The sequence below is a fragment of the Lissotriton vulgaris genome, chromosome 8 (assembly GCF_964263255.1).
Source record: "Lissotriton vulgaris chromosome 8, aLisVul1.2, whole genome shotgun sequence".
Classification (NCBI taxonomy): domain Eukaryota; kingdom Metazoa; phylum Chordata; class Amphibia; order Caudata; family Salamandridae; genus Lissotriton; species Lissotriton vulgaris.
The window spans coordinates 17,592,923-17,604,641 of NC_141696.1; the positions used below are offsets into that span (position 1 = coordinate 17,592,923).

The 11,719-nt window shown below is 49.7% G+C and overlaps 1 protein-coding gene across 1 annotated transcript in view; it reads right to left on the reverse strand.

Annotated features, from left to right (window-relative positions):
* Positions 1 to 6,704, reverse strand: part of LOC147693242 (tyrosinase-like) — a 121,522-nt gene extending 114,818 nt beyond the window's left edge. The window contains exon 1 of the mRNA XM_086933203.1: positions 6,666 to 6,704. The gene's annotated coding sequence lies outside the window, so the exon portion shown is untranslated. The remainder of the gene's footprint in view (positions 1 to 6,665) is intronic.
* Between the last annotated feature and the right edge of the window lie 5,015 nt (positions 6,705 to 11,719).

Genomic DNA, 11,719 nt, shown 5'->3' on the forward strand with positions numbered 1-11,719 from the left:
CTTCTTGGATTTCTTAAGGTCATCGTTGAACCAGGGGGCTTTTTTGCTACCTTGCTTGATTTGATGGTTTTTCAAGGGTGCTAGTTCGTCGGCGCTGTGGGTGATCCATTGTGTGAGGTTGGTGGCTGCTTGGTTTGGGTCCGATGATTTGGCAGGAGGGTTTTGGTGAAGCGATGTGAAGAGCTGGTCAGTGGTATTTTTGTTCCAGTTTCTTCGGGGAATTGGTTGTGGGTGGTTGTGGGTCGTGGTCTTTTTGTAGTTGAAGTGAACGCGTGTCTGTGGACCGAGCGGGTGTTGAGCAGGATGCATTTCAGGTGGTTAGTGTCGGAGCTCTGTTTGGAGTTTGTGGATTTGGTGTGGGTCCTGATGCAGTCGAACTTGCAGGAGTGGCAGGTGAAGGGTCCATGGGTGTGTCCTGGGGTGGCTTGGTAGCAGTTTGGTGGTCGGCCAGGGTTAAGGGCTGAGAGGGTTGTGGCGTCGTACGTTATGCGGGCGGAGTGGATTTTGCGGGGGCCAGGGGGTCTGGCGCTGGGCGCGGTCCAGGCGCGGACGGGCGTAGACGGGCTTACCTTTGGCGCATCTTCGGCGCGCATAGGGCACGTCCACTGCGCGTGAACGCTGCGCGTCAGCTGTTCTGACATAAGTGGATAGTGGGGGGGGCGGAGCGAGGGAGGAGCAGCTGGGAGGCGGGAGCGGGGTGAAGAGGCTGGCTACGAGGCACAACAAACAAAATGGCAGCGAAAGTAAAACTGAAACAGGACGAGATTGGGGCACAGAGATGAATAACGCTATGGGCAGTGGCACCGGCACAATCAGGCAATAATTCTTAATTTAAAAGTCAAGCAATGCGAGCGCTCCGACAGTCAGATTGCACAGATTAAAATGCGAGCAGTGAAATAACTTGCACAAATTAAATGCGAGCAAAGGACACAATAATTCTTTTGCAGCAGTGAGCAATAGCAGGCACAAGATCTTTACAAGTAATGCGAACAAGCGCTACGATACCCAGGCACCAATATTCTTTACAGGCAAGCAGTGTGAGCCAAGGGACAATTTGCCCTTCGGACAATTTTTAAGAATTAGACGTAATTGCAGCAAGAAGGAAGATTACATGATACAGTCAGAGAACCTGATGGACCGCCTCATTGAACGTGGATATCCAAAAAGACTAACAAAGAAGGCTCGTAAGAGAGCGTGGTTCAATCCCCGAGAGACACTACTACAACCTCACGAACGCATCAATAATCAAGACCAAAGGTTAATATGCGTAACTACTTTTTCAACGAAGAGCAACGAGATTAAGAAAGCTGTGAACAAACATTGGCCAATGATATCGGAGGATGTGGGATGTCACTGCCCACCCTTACATTCCTTCAAGAAGGCCAAAAATATATGTGACTATGTGGTATGCTCACTTCTGGATAGTACACCAACATCTACCATCACTTCCCTTTGGAACTTCCCTCCAATCCTGGGTCATTTCAAGTGTGGAAGCTGTAAGGCGTGTCCGTCCACCATCCAAACCAAGGAATTCATTTTCAAACATCACCGCGTAAAATTGAAATCACACACAAATTGCAACACGGAGGATGTTATCTGCTGCATAATCTGCCCATGTGACCTAATTTATGTTGGTCAGACACAACAACGCATCAAAAGGCGTTTCTTACAACACTGTAGCCGGGTGAGGTGTAAAGTGGCTGGTGCACCAATAGTTGAACACTGCATGAAAGAGAACCACCTTCCGGAGACCCTAAGGTAGATCGTACTTGAACAAGTGAAACTTGGTCCCAGGGGAGGCAACATCGCCCCCATTCTTAACGTCAGAGAACTGAAATGGATGCAATTTTTTGACTCAGTGCACACTGGACTGAACGAGTCTGAAAGCAGTTTTGCACAACTAGCTGTCCTCTGATACATCTCCTTGATTTTTCTTTGATACCTATTACCTTCTTCTCACACTTTCCTTTGGGCGTGCTAATAACTATCCTGTGTGATAATGAGGTTTGCATTTTACCACCTTGAATGGTAGGTACATGCACCTATGTGATGTCACTAATATGATGGTTAAGTACGAATAACCGCCAATCCGGTCAATTTGTTTATACCAACGTGTCGGTTAGGTACACCAAGACTGCTTATGAACCAACCATGGGAGGACTAGGTCCTGAATCTTTTCCGACCATACAGGGCCCCTTTAGAACCTGAATCATCTCAATCACCAGTAATAAGGAACATTCATACGTGGTTGCTGATGCCGAGGTATCTCTCTAGCGTCCTTGGTTTCCCGGCAACTACGAGGGTAGTCCTTTCTTAGTTTCAGCATCCCGCTATATAAGCGTAGCCAGGCCCCTGACCTTCACTTCCTGGGTCCGAGAGCCGCTTCCATTGACTGCCTCGAGACCTCGCTTATGCGAAAAATTTGTTTGACAAGGTAAGCCCGTTTGTAATATAGTTCAGGATTCCGGCAATACAGCATGATCCAGTACCCCTTATGATCAAATACTTATGAGGACGCGTCTTTTGTTTGTTTTCCCCAGATACGATCTGTAGACACTGATCCCGACGTCCATACCGGGAACTGAGGTAAACTTTCACGCGTTTCCTCTTACTGAGTGTTATGTAGTCACCTTGCTGCCTTATCGGCAACTATTGTCCTAACTATGGTCCTTCTCACATTCAGAAATTTCTTGAGGCGATATTGACCCAACCTGATGGCAACTCTATCGGTCCTCCTCTCACAAGGTAAATACGTTAATGATCATGCAGGTATTACAACGTAAGTCGTTACAACGACTTGCGTTGGGCGGCGCTGGATAGTGGAATAGTTTAATTTTCTATTACAACTCCAGTCCCCAGGGATAGTAGGGAAGGTGTTGGATAGAAACTTAAACTATTCCCTATCCTAGAGCGCCCCCCAGCGCAAGTCGTTGTAACGACTTTTGTTGTAATTCCTGCGTTGTAATGGTAGTGCGTGGTAAAAGTTTAGTTGTAAACGATGTTCCCCATCCCCAGGTCTATGATTCACAAACATTGCCAATAAAATAAAACAGCCAGACTTAGCACATCTGACGCAGTGCTACTCTGCATAGAACCATGCAGCTCTGCTGTTAGACATGACAGCCTTTGGGTGGTCGTTCTCCAAACATTTTGCCTTCACCCTTCCTATTTGTGCTCCTCTTCTTTTTGTTGGCCTTGGGACTCTGTAGACTTAACAACTGTTTATCAGTGCTAAAGTGAATGTTCTCTCTCATCTAAACATGGTAGAATTTGGCTTATACTCTATTGCCACAATTAAGTTACTTTTAAGACCCTAGTAATGCAGTACCCCATATACCGATGGCCTGTAAATTCAATGTTACTAGTGGGCCAGCAGCATTGCTTGTGCCACCCACCTTAGTAACATGTTTCAGGTTGCCATTCCAGCCCGTGTATCCAGTTTTAAACTGCCATTTCGACCTGGCAAAATAAACCTTTTGCCCAGAGGCAACCAAGAGGTCAGGGTGAAGCGTATTTAAAAAGTTGGACATGTACTTTTAAGTGTTTTGTGTTCTGATAGTAGAAAACTCTTACATTTGTTTTTCGCTACTGCAAGGCCTGCATCTCCCATAATGTGACATTGTGTTTCCTTATTCCATTCAATTAGTGATACATTTTAATTGTAAGCAGGTAGACAGCTCAAGTATGGTATCTAAAGAATTAATTCATTAAAAGGCCTTTTTAATAGTAAAGTTTGACTTTAAGTCACAATTCAGAAAAGACCACTTTTCAAAGGTTTGGTGTCTGACTCGGTGTATCTGGCAGTTGGTCCTTGTGCGTTGCCTCCAGACAGCGAGACACATAGAAGACAGGCGCTGGCAGGCGGCACCACTCGGACTTAACTAGCGGGTACAACTGTCACTTGCCACTCTTGCACATCACAAAGGCCCTGCCTGAGAAAACGCACAAAGGGGTTGTCCCTAGTCTTTTGTGTCCTCAGACAAGTTGGGGCCAGGGTTAGGGAGGTAGGGGATACCCAACAACTCAGCGGGCGGAACCTCCAGAACCTTCTCCTACTTCAAATTGGGCAACAGGTAAAAATAATGGATCCTCAGACCCAACTTTTCAGTACATAGTTGAACCAGTGGAAGACTCAGAAGAAGTGCTGCACAGCTGCACAGCTGCAAGAAGGACTATCACTGCTGCCCTGCTATGCTACCCTGCCGCATTCCTGCCTGAGAGAGAAGAGCTGGCCCTGCATCTTGAAAAGAGGACCAACAGAGTGACTCCAAGGGCCAGTGGCTGCCCTCCTGATCAGAGCCTTAGGGATAGAGCAGGCTCCAACAACCGTGAACCACGCACCTGGAATCTGTCGCCTGTGAGTCCTACCCTCCCAAGTGGTGCACCTAAGTCCTGGACGCATGGAATTGAGCTTGGGCCTGAAGGTGCTCTGCCAGCTCAGCTGTGGTCCCAGCAGAACCAACACAGCGTAACACAGACCCTTACAAGACCCCATGTGAACCGCTGTGCGATGCATCAGCCATGCAGGGCTTTGCAGGGCAGCCCCACAGCCCAATGCAGGCCCTCTCCTCTTAACCCTTATAACTGCCACTGCGCGAAGCACCTCCACACAAGGCTCTGGCATCGCAACCGCAGCTCATAGGAACCATCGGTGCATGAAGTATCTCCATGCTTGGACCTCGCATCACCATTGCCGCCCCCACGCCTGCTGCTGCAGAGTACACTCCCACACACGGACCTTGCTTTACCGATGCTGGGCGACGCGTGCTCAGCGCTGGACTCCACGTCACTCAGCCACCAGCATTTAAGGTATGAATGAATGAATGAAAATCATCTTATAGTGCGCGACTTAGCCCAACGGGCATCAAGGCGCCTATCAAAGAAATATAATTCAGAAAAATATAAAACCGGAGCCAGGTGCTGGATTATCAATATGCCTCAGCGAAGAGCCTGGTTTTTAGTGCTTTTCTAAAAAGCATATTCGAAGATTGAATCTTCAATTCAGGGGGGAGGTTGTTCCAGAATTTGGGGGCAGGAAGAAAAAGCCCCCCCCCCCCACCCCCCCACCTGACTCTACGAAACAGGGGGACGGATAGGAGATTCTTGTTAGAGGAGCGCAGATTTCTGCTGGGAACATAAGGAATCAGCAGGGATCTTAAACCTTCCGAACCTTCGACAGACAAGGCCCCATACACAAGGCACAGGATCTTAAAAGTGATCCTTGCCTGGATCGGGAGCCAGTGCAGGCTTTTCCTAACGGAAGTGGCAGAGGAGAGGCTGGGGGCGGGAAGGACAAACCTAGCTGCCGCGTTTTGGACGATCTGCAGGCATTGAACCAGACCTTTATTGATGCCCGCGTAGAGCGCGTTGCAATAGTCTAGCCGTGATGCGACCAAAGCAACAACGACCTGTTTGCGGGCTTGGAGGGAGCGAAAATGTGTGATTTTCCTCAAGATCCTGATAATACCCTAACATGTGGAGACCGTCCTGTTTACCTGCTGGACCATGTCGAGCGAGGTGTCAATCAAAACACCCAGATTCCGCGCTGATTTCGTGGGTGAGGGACAGGCTCCAAGAGATGGAGGCCACCAGTCACTAGACCAGACATCCTGGTCACCACCGAAGAGCAGGACCTCGGTTTTCTCTCCGTTCAGCTTCAGCGAGCGGTACTTTCTTCAATGAGCCTGACTGGGTCACTGTAGTGGTCAGCCTGAACTTGTGACTCTTTCATGGTCGAGCATGACCAGATACCCACAGTTGCTGCTTTGTGCTTTTGGTGCTGTTTTTGCTTAAATGTTTAAAATTGTATGTATATATATTTTTACTGATTGGACTTTTGTCATTTTGGTCTTTAAGTTTACATTACATTTTACTCTATTTTTCAAAATTGGTGCGAAATTGTTTTGTGTGTTATTTCACGTCGTTGCTGTTTGAAGTGCTGCAGGAACGCTGTACACGTTGCTTTCATTTTAAGCCTGACTGCTCTGTGCCAAGCTGCCGGAGGGTTGAGCACAGGTTCATTTGCGGCTTGCTTGTGCCTTCATCCTCACCAGGATTGAGGCTGCTGCTTGAGGCCTCTACACGTGACCCGATTTCTTACAGCTCCATATTGCAAACTCCATTAACTGTGCTCATTTTGAAAAATAGCTCAGCACAATGCTGAGCACCGCACTACTGGGGAAGGTGGAGCCGCGGCGGCCTGTGTGTTCTTTGTAGTCAAGGTACAAATGCAGTCACGAGGAGGCCACAGATGCCACACGGTACACATATGAATATCGCTTGCTATCCACTTGTCTCATGTTTGCTCTGGGTTGTATTTCACATAAAGCCGGGGTGTAGACCACGTCAGTAGGTCTGGCTTCGGTGAAAGCCGAGGGGAGGCTTGCTCTGCTCCCAGACACTACTCCTCCTTGGCGCAGATGGTAAAGTGCCGGTGTTGCACTTTGCAAACTTATCTTGCTTCTATCTTCAGTTAATCTGAGGTGGAACAAATGTTTGCACCTGAAATGTGATCAATGCTGCCACTTGCATCGCTTTGTGCTGTAAACTACTGCACGGCTGCACGCGACCCCTCCTGCAAAGCTACAGTACATCTGGGACAATCAAGATATCCTGCAAGTAGGAATTTTAAAACAAGCGCCTAGAGCAGAAGCTTCGTTCCATACCTGCGCAGCGCCCACATCCGGTCGTCCCCCGCAGCGCTCCCTCCGAAGACAACAGCTCACGCTCCGAACGGCCTCATTTATACAGAGAGAGCCCGGGGCAGGAGTGGACTGAGAGGGGGACCCGACGTCAGCAGGAGGCAGGAGAGAGCAACACAAGAGGCCTCACACAGGCAGCACAACAAAAGACAATGAGATTGCACAAGAGCCCCGCACCCCGGGGCAACTCTCCGCAGGAGGAAGATAATTGTAGGAAAACTAATACGTGCTCCGGATTGTGATTCTGTGTGCAGCTGCGGCCCTCGGAACAACACTGCGGAAGTCCCGGTGCTGGGAGCCTCACCAGTCGACCTTGGCAAACTTGGTTGAACTTTGTGTGGCGCAGACTTGTGCAGTATATTGGTTTGCAAAGCATCGAGACAATGTAATGGCCAGATGTTGAAACAAGCTGTGGCCCTAATTACATCATGTTTAGAATGAAATACAGCTGAAACCAGCATACTGACAATGTAAGGTGCATGCTGGGAGCACAACGAATGAAGAACAAGGAAGTGCGCTCCAAGGAAGCGCGCCCCAAGGAAGTGCGCCCCAAGGAAGAGCGCCCGAAGGAAGAGCGCCCCAAGGAAGAGCGCCCCAAGGAAGTGCGCCCCAAGGAAGAGCGCCCCAAGGAAGAGCGCCCCAAGGAAGAACGCCCCAAGGAAGAGCGCCCCAAGGAAGTGCGCCACAAGGAAGAGCGCCCCAAGGAAGAGCGCCCCAAGGAAGAGCGCCCCAAGGAAGAACGCCCCAAGGAAGAGCGCCCCAAGGAAGTGCGCCACAAGGAAGAGCGCCCCAAGGAAGTGCGCCCCAAGGAGGTGCGCCCCAAGGAAGTGCGCCCCAAGGAAGAGCGCCCCAAGGAAGTGCGCTCCTTTCCAAGTCATTGAAGGAGTTGTTCTAGTAATCATATGTTTTACAGCTGCTAGCCAAAGTGGGCGAGGGAATAACAGTCTACGCTAAAGATTGATGTATCTTCGGTGGGTGAGGGAACAAAAGGCTGAAGATTGCTCTTTATTCACTGGGTGAGGAAACACCTGTCCAGGCCGAACATTGATGTTTCTTCGATAGATTGATGTTTCTTCGATGGGTGAGGGAACATCACTCCAGGCTGAAGATTGCTGTTTCTTCATGGGTAACTGTTAGACCTGGCACCTTGGCGTGAGTTTCCCTTCCACTTTTTGCTGATGAGCCTCAGATGTTTTTGCTGGTGTTCGATGTTCAGGGCACTGCGCCACGGCCAACCCGTGCCGCAGTGCAAGTGCTCCCAATGTAAAGTGTATATGTGATTGATTTCCATGATTGGCTTATTTGGTTTACTGTTAGTCCCCAGTAACGTGCAAGAGGAGTGCTGGGGCTTGTAGATACAAATGCCGCGAGTGGTTGCGCCACCCACAGAAGTGGCCTCGTTAAAGATGTCTCGGGTCCGCCATTGCAGACCCTGCGTACAGTCTGGTACTGTGCGCTGACTGTGCAAGTGCCCACACTTGCCAGTCCCTAATCCTTCCCTAGCCTTCATATCAGTCACCCCTATGGTAGGCCCACGGGCAGGGTGCATTGTAAGCGTAAGGTAGGACAAGCCTGATGTGTGAGGCATGTCCTAGTAGTGAATTACCGCCTTTTTCGTTCTTCACTATTGAAGGGCTGCCTGTTCTCTTAGGCCAAGGTGAGCGGCTGGAACTATTACACCCTATAGTCCCAACCGGCTCCGGAAACACGGTGGCATGTCGAGTTTGGTATGCCTGAACTCAGGATAATAAAATACTTCCTTTAGCAAGGTTTATTTTAATATCCTGTGTTTGCAACTGCTACTTTTAGAAAGTTAGCGTTTGCTCGCCTGACTATTTCAGCTCGCCTCTGCCAGGATGTGTATCTGCTGTCTGGGTTTGTGTGAGTGACAGGGCTGGGGAATTCCCGGGGACAGTCGGGGTGACCAGGTGGTGAATAGAGTGCTTACACCAGGATGGGTGGGCGGAGTAGTCCTTGACTCTGAATAGGGTTGGTTGTGCTCCACCACCACAATGCTGGCTCCACCTCCTGCGGAGCGTCTGATGTCCCTGCCCTGCACCCTGAAAGAAGACGGCAGCGTCCTGTAAACAGAGTACTCCAAAACCGGGTCGAACCAGGCTCAGGCCCCCTGGCCTGCCAAGACAAAAGAAATCAAGTATAAAGGTAGGAGCCCTGCTCCTAAGAAATCAGATCCAGTTTTGACCACAACGAACCTCTGCGGGACTAGAAGGACCTAGAGAAGCTGAGGAGAAGGAATCCTGCAGTGGTGCCTTGCTAAGAACGGAGAGGAAAAGACCAGAAAGGACTTTGAAGACTTGTGCCTGAAACTATCTCCAAGGACTTGATCACGAGCTTGCCCCCTGAACGGAACCCCAGGACCATTGGGTTCTATTCTGCCTGTGCCCGTTTGCTGTTGGGCCTTTAGTTCTTATTCCCTCGCCAGAGTTGTGATTCGGGTGCCTTCGCCCTCCAAGGTCGTGACAGCTCGGAGCCTGGTCGCTCCGCCGCCGAGAGCCCCGCTCAAGCTCTCCGCTTCAGTGCCAGGCCGCCCGCTCTCCTGTCACCTCGCCTGCTACAGAGCATGCTGTGCGCCTCTCATCTTCCCTCGCCGGAATCTGCACGGAGCGCATCTGATAGCCTCGGACTGTCCGTACGTCGTAACGTACCTAACTGTCTCGCTTTTCCCTCCTGCATACCAAGGCCGTGCCGCACCTCAAGAAGGTCTTCCGTACTGCGGTACCAAAGGCCCGGTCTGCACCCGCCTGCCAGAGAACGCGACGCCCCACACAGATCCACAGGTATGACCTGGTGTGCTAAGAAGTAGTACGCCCCGCAGGCCTGAACAGTGCCTCGGCCCGTGAGCTGCATCAGATCCCGGATCGCCACAACCCTCCACACCGTCCCGCTCACCCGCCACACATCCTGGCAGAGGCGGGCTGAAATAGTCAGGCGAGCAAATGCTAACTTTCTAAAAGTAGCAGTTGCAAACACAAGATATTAAAATAAACCTTGCTAAAGGAAGTATTTTATTATCCTGAGTTCAGGCATACCAAACTCGACATGCCACTGTGTTCCCGGAGCCGGTTGGGACTATAGGGTGTAATAGTTCCAGCCGCTCACCTTGGCCTAAGAGAACAGGCAGCCCTTCAATAGTGAAAAACTAAAAAGGCTGTAATTCACTACTAGGACATGCCACACATATCAGGCTTGTCCTACCTTACGCTTACAATGCACCCTGCCCGTGGGCCTACCATAGGGGTGATTGATATGAAGGTTAGGGAAGGTTCAGGGACGGGCAAGTGTGAGCACTTGCACAGTCAGCGTGACAGTACCAGACTGTACGCAGGGTCTGCAATGGCGGACCCGAGACACCTTTTACTAGGCCGCTTCTGTGGGTGGCGCAACAGCGCTGCAGTCCAGATCACTTTCCGGGGCTGATTCTTCGAAGTCAGCTCTGTCAAGGGGGCAACAATGGTGCCATACCCCTTGACAAACCTCCTGTTGTACCCGGTGAGTCTGAGGAAGGCACTCACCTCCGTTTGGGTCTTGGGGGGTTCCCAATTCAGGATGGTCTCAATCTTGGGCTGAAGGGGCGCCACCTGGCCGCTCCCAACTTGGTGTCCCAAGTACACCACAGAACCCTGCCCGATCTGACACTTGCTTGCCTTGATCGTGAGGCCTGCCTTCCTTCGCAAAACGTTATATGGTCTTGTGATAAATCTGCATATATTTTTACATAAAGTTTACGTATTTTTGATACAATCCTCCGACTGGTGTCAGTTTGTGGTGAGTCAGTGGGTTTCCTGTATGTGATAATAAATGCTTAACTAACTATCTCCCTGAAGATTAGCCTTGTCTGCTCGCGCCACACTACCTAGAGGGTGAGCAAGGGTTATTTCAAAAGGAGTAGTCTCTTACCCTGACTAGAGCAGAGGGTCCCAGTTTGTCACAAGTGCATACCTGTGCCAACCAGAGACGCCCGAGTCTAACAGTGACGGAACACCAGTCCAGGCTGAAGATTGATGTTTCTTCTGATGGGTGAGGGAACAAAAGGCTGAAGATTAGATTGCTGTTTCTTCAATGGGAAAGGGAACAAAAGGCTGAAGATTGCTCTTTATTCAATGGGTGAGGAAACACCAAACCAGGACGAAGATTGATGTTTCTTCGATGGGTGAGGGAACAAAAGGCTGAAGATTGCTGTTTCTTCAATAGGAGAGGGAACAAAAGGCTGAAGATTGCTGTTTATCCAATAAATGAGGGAACAACAGTGCAGGCTGAAAATTGTTGTTTCTTTGGTGTGTGAGGGAACACCAGTCCAGGCTGAAGATTGATGTTGTTTCTTTGGTGTTTGAGGGAACACCAGTCCAGGCTGAAGATTGATGTTTCTTAAATGGGTGAAGGGACAACAGTCCATGCTGAATATAGTTGTTTCTTCAGTAGGTGAGGGAAGAGCAGTCCAGGCTGAAGATTGCTGTTTCTTCGTGGGTTAGGGAACACCAGTCCAGTCTGAAGATTGCTGTTTCTTCCATGGGTCAGGGAACACTAGTCCAGGTTGAAGATTGATGTTTCTTTAGTGGGTGAGGGAACATCACTCCAGGCTGAAGATTGCTGTTTCTTCAATGGGAGAGGTATCAAAAGGCAGAAGATTTCTGTTTCTCCAATGGGTGAAGGAACAACAGTCCCAGCTGAAGATTGTTGTTTCTTTGATGTGTGAGGGAACATCAGTCCAGCCTGAAGATTGCTGTTTCTTCAATGGGTGAGGGAACACCAGTCCAGCTTGAAGATTGCTGTTTCTTCAGTGGGTGAGGGAACACCAGTCCAGGCTGAAGATTGATGTTTCTTCGATGAGTGAGGGAACATAAGGCTGAAGATTGCTGTTTCTCAAATGGGGAAGGAAACAAAAGTCCAGGCTAAAGATAGTTGTTTTTTCGGAGTGTGAGGAAACACTAGTCCAGGATGAAGATGCTGTTTCTAAAATGGGAGAGAGAGCACCCGTCCAGGCTGAAGATTGCGGTTTC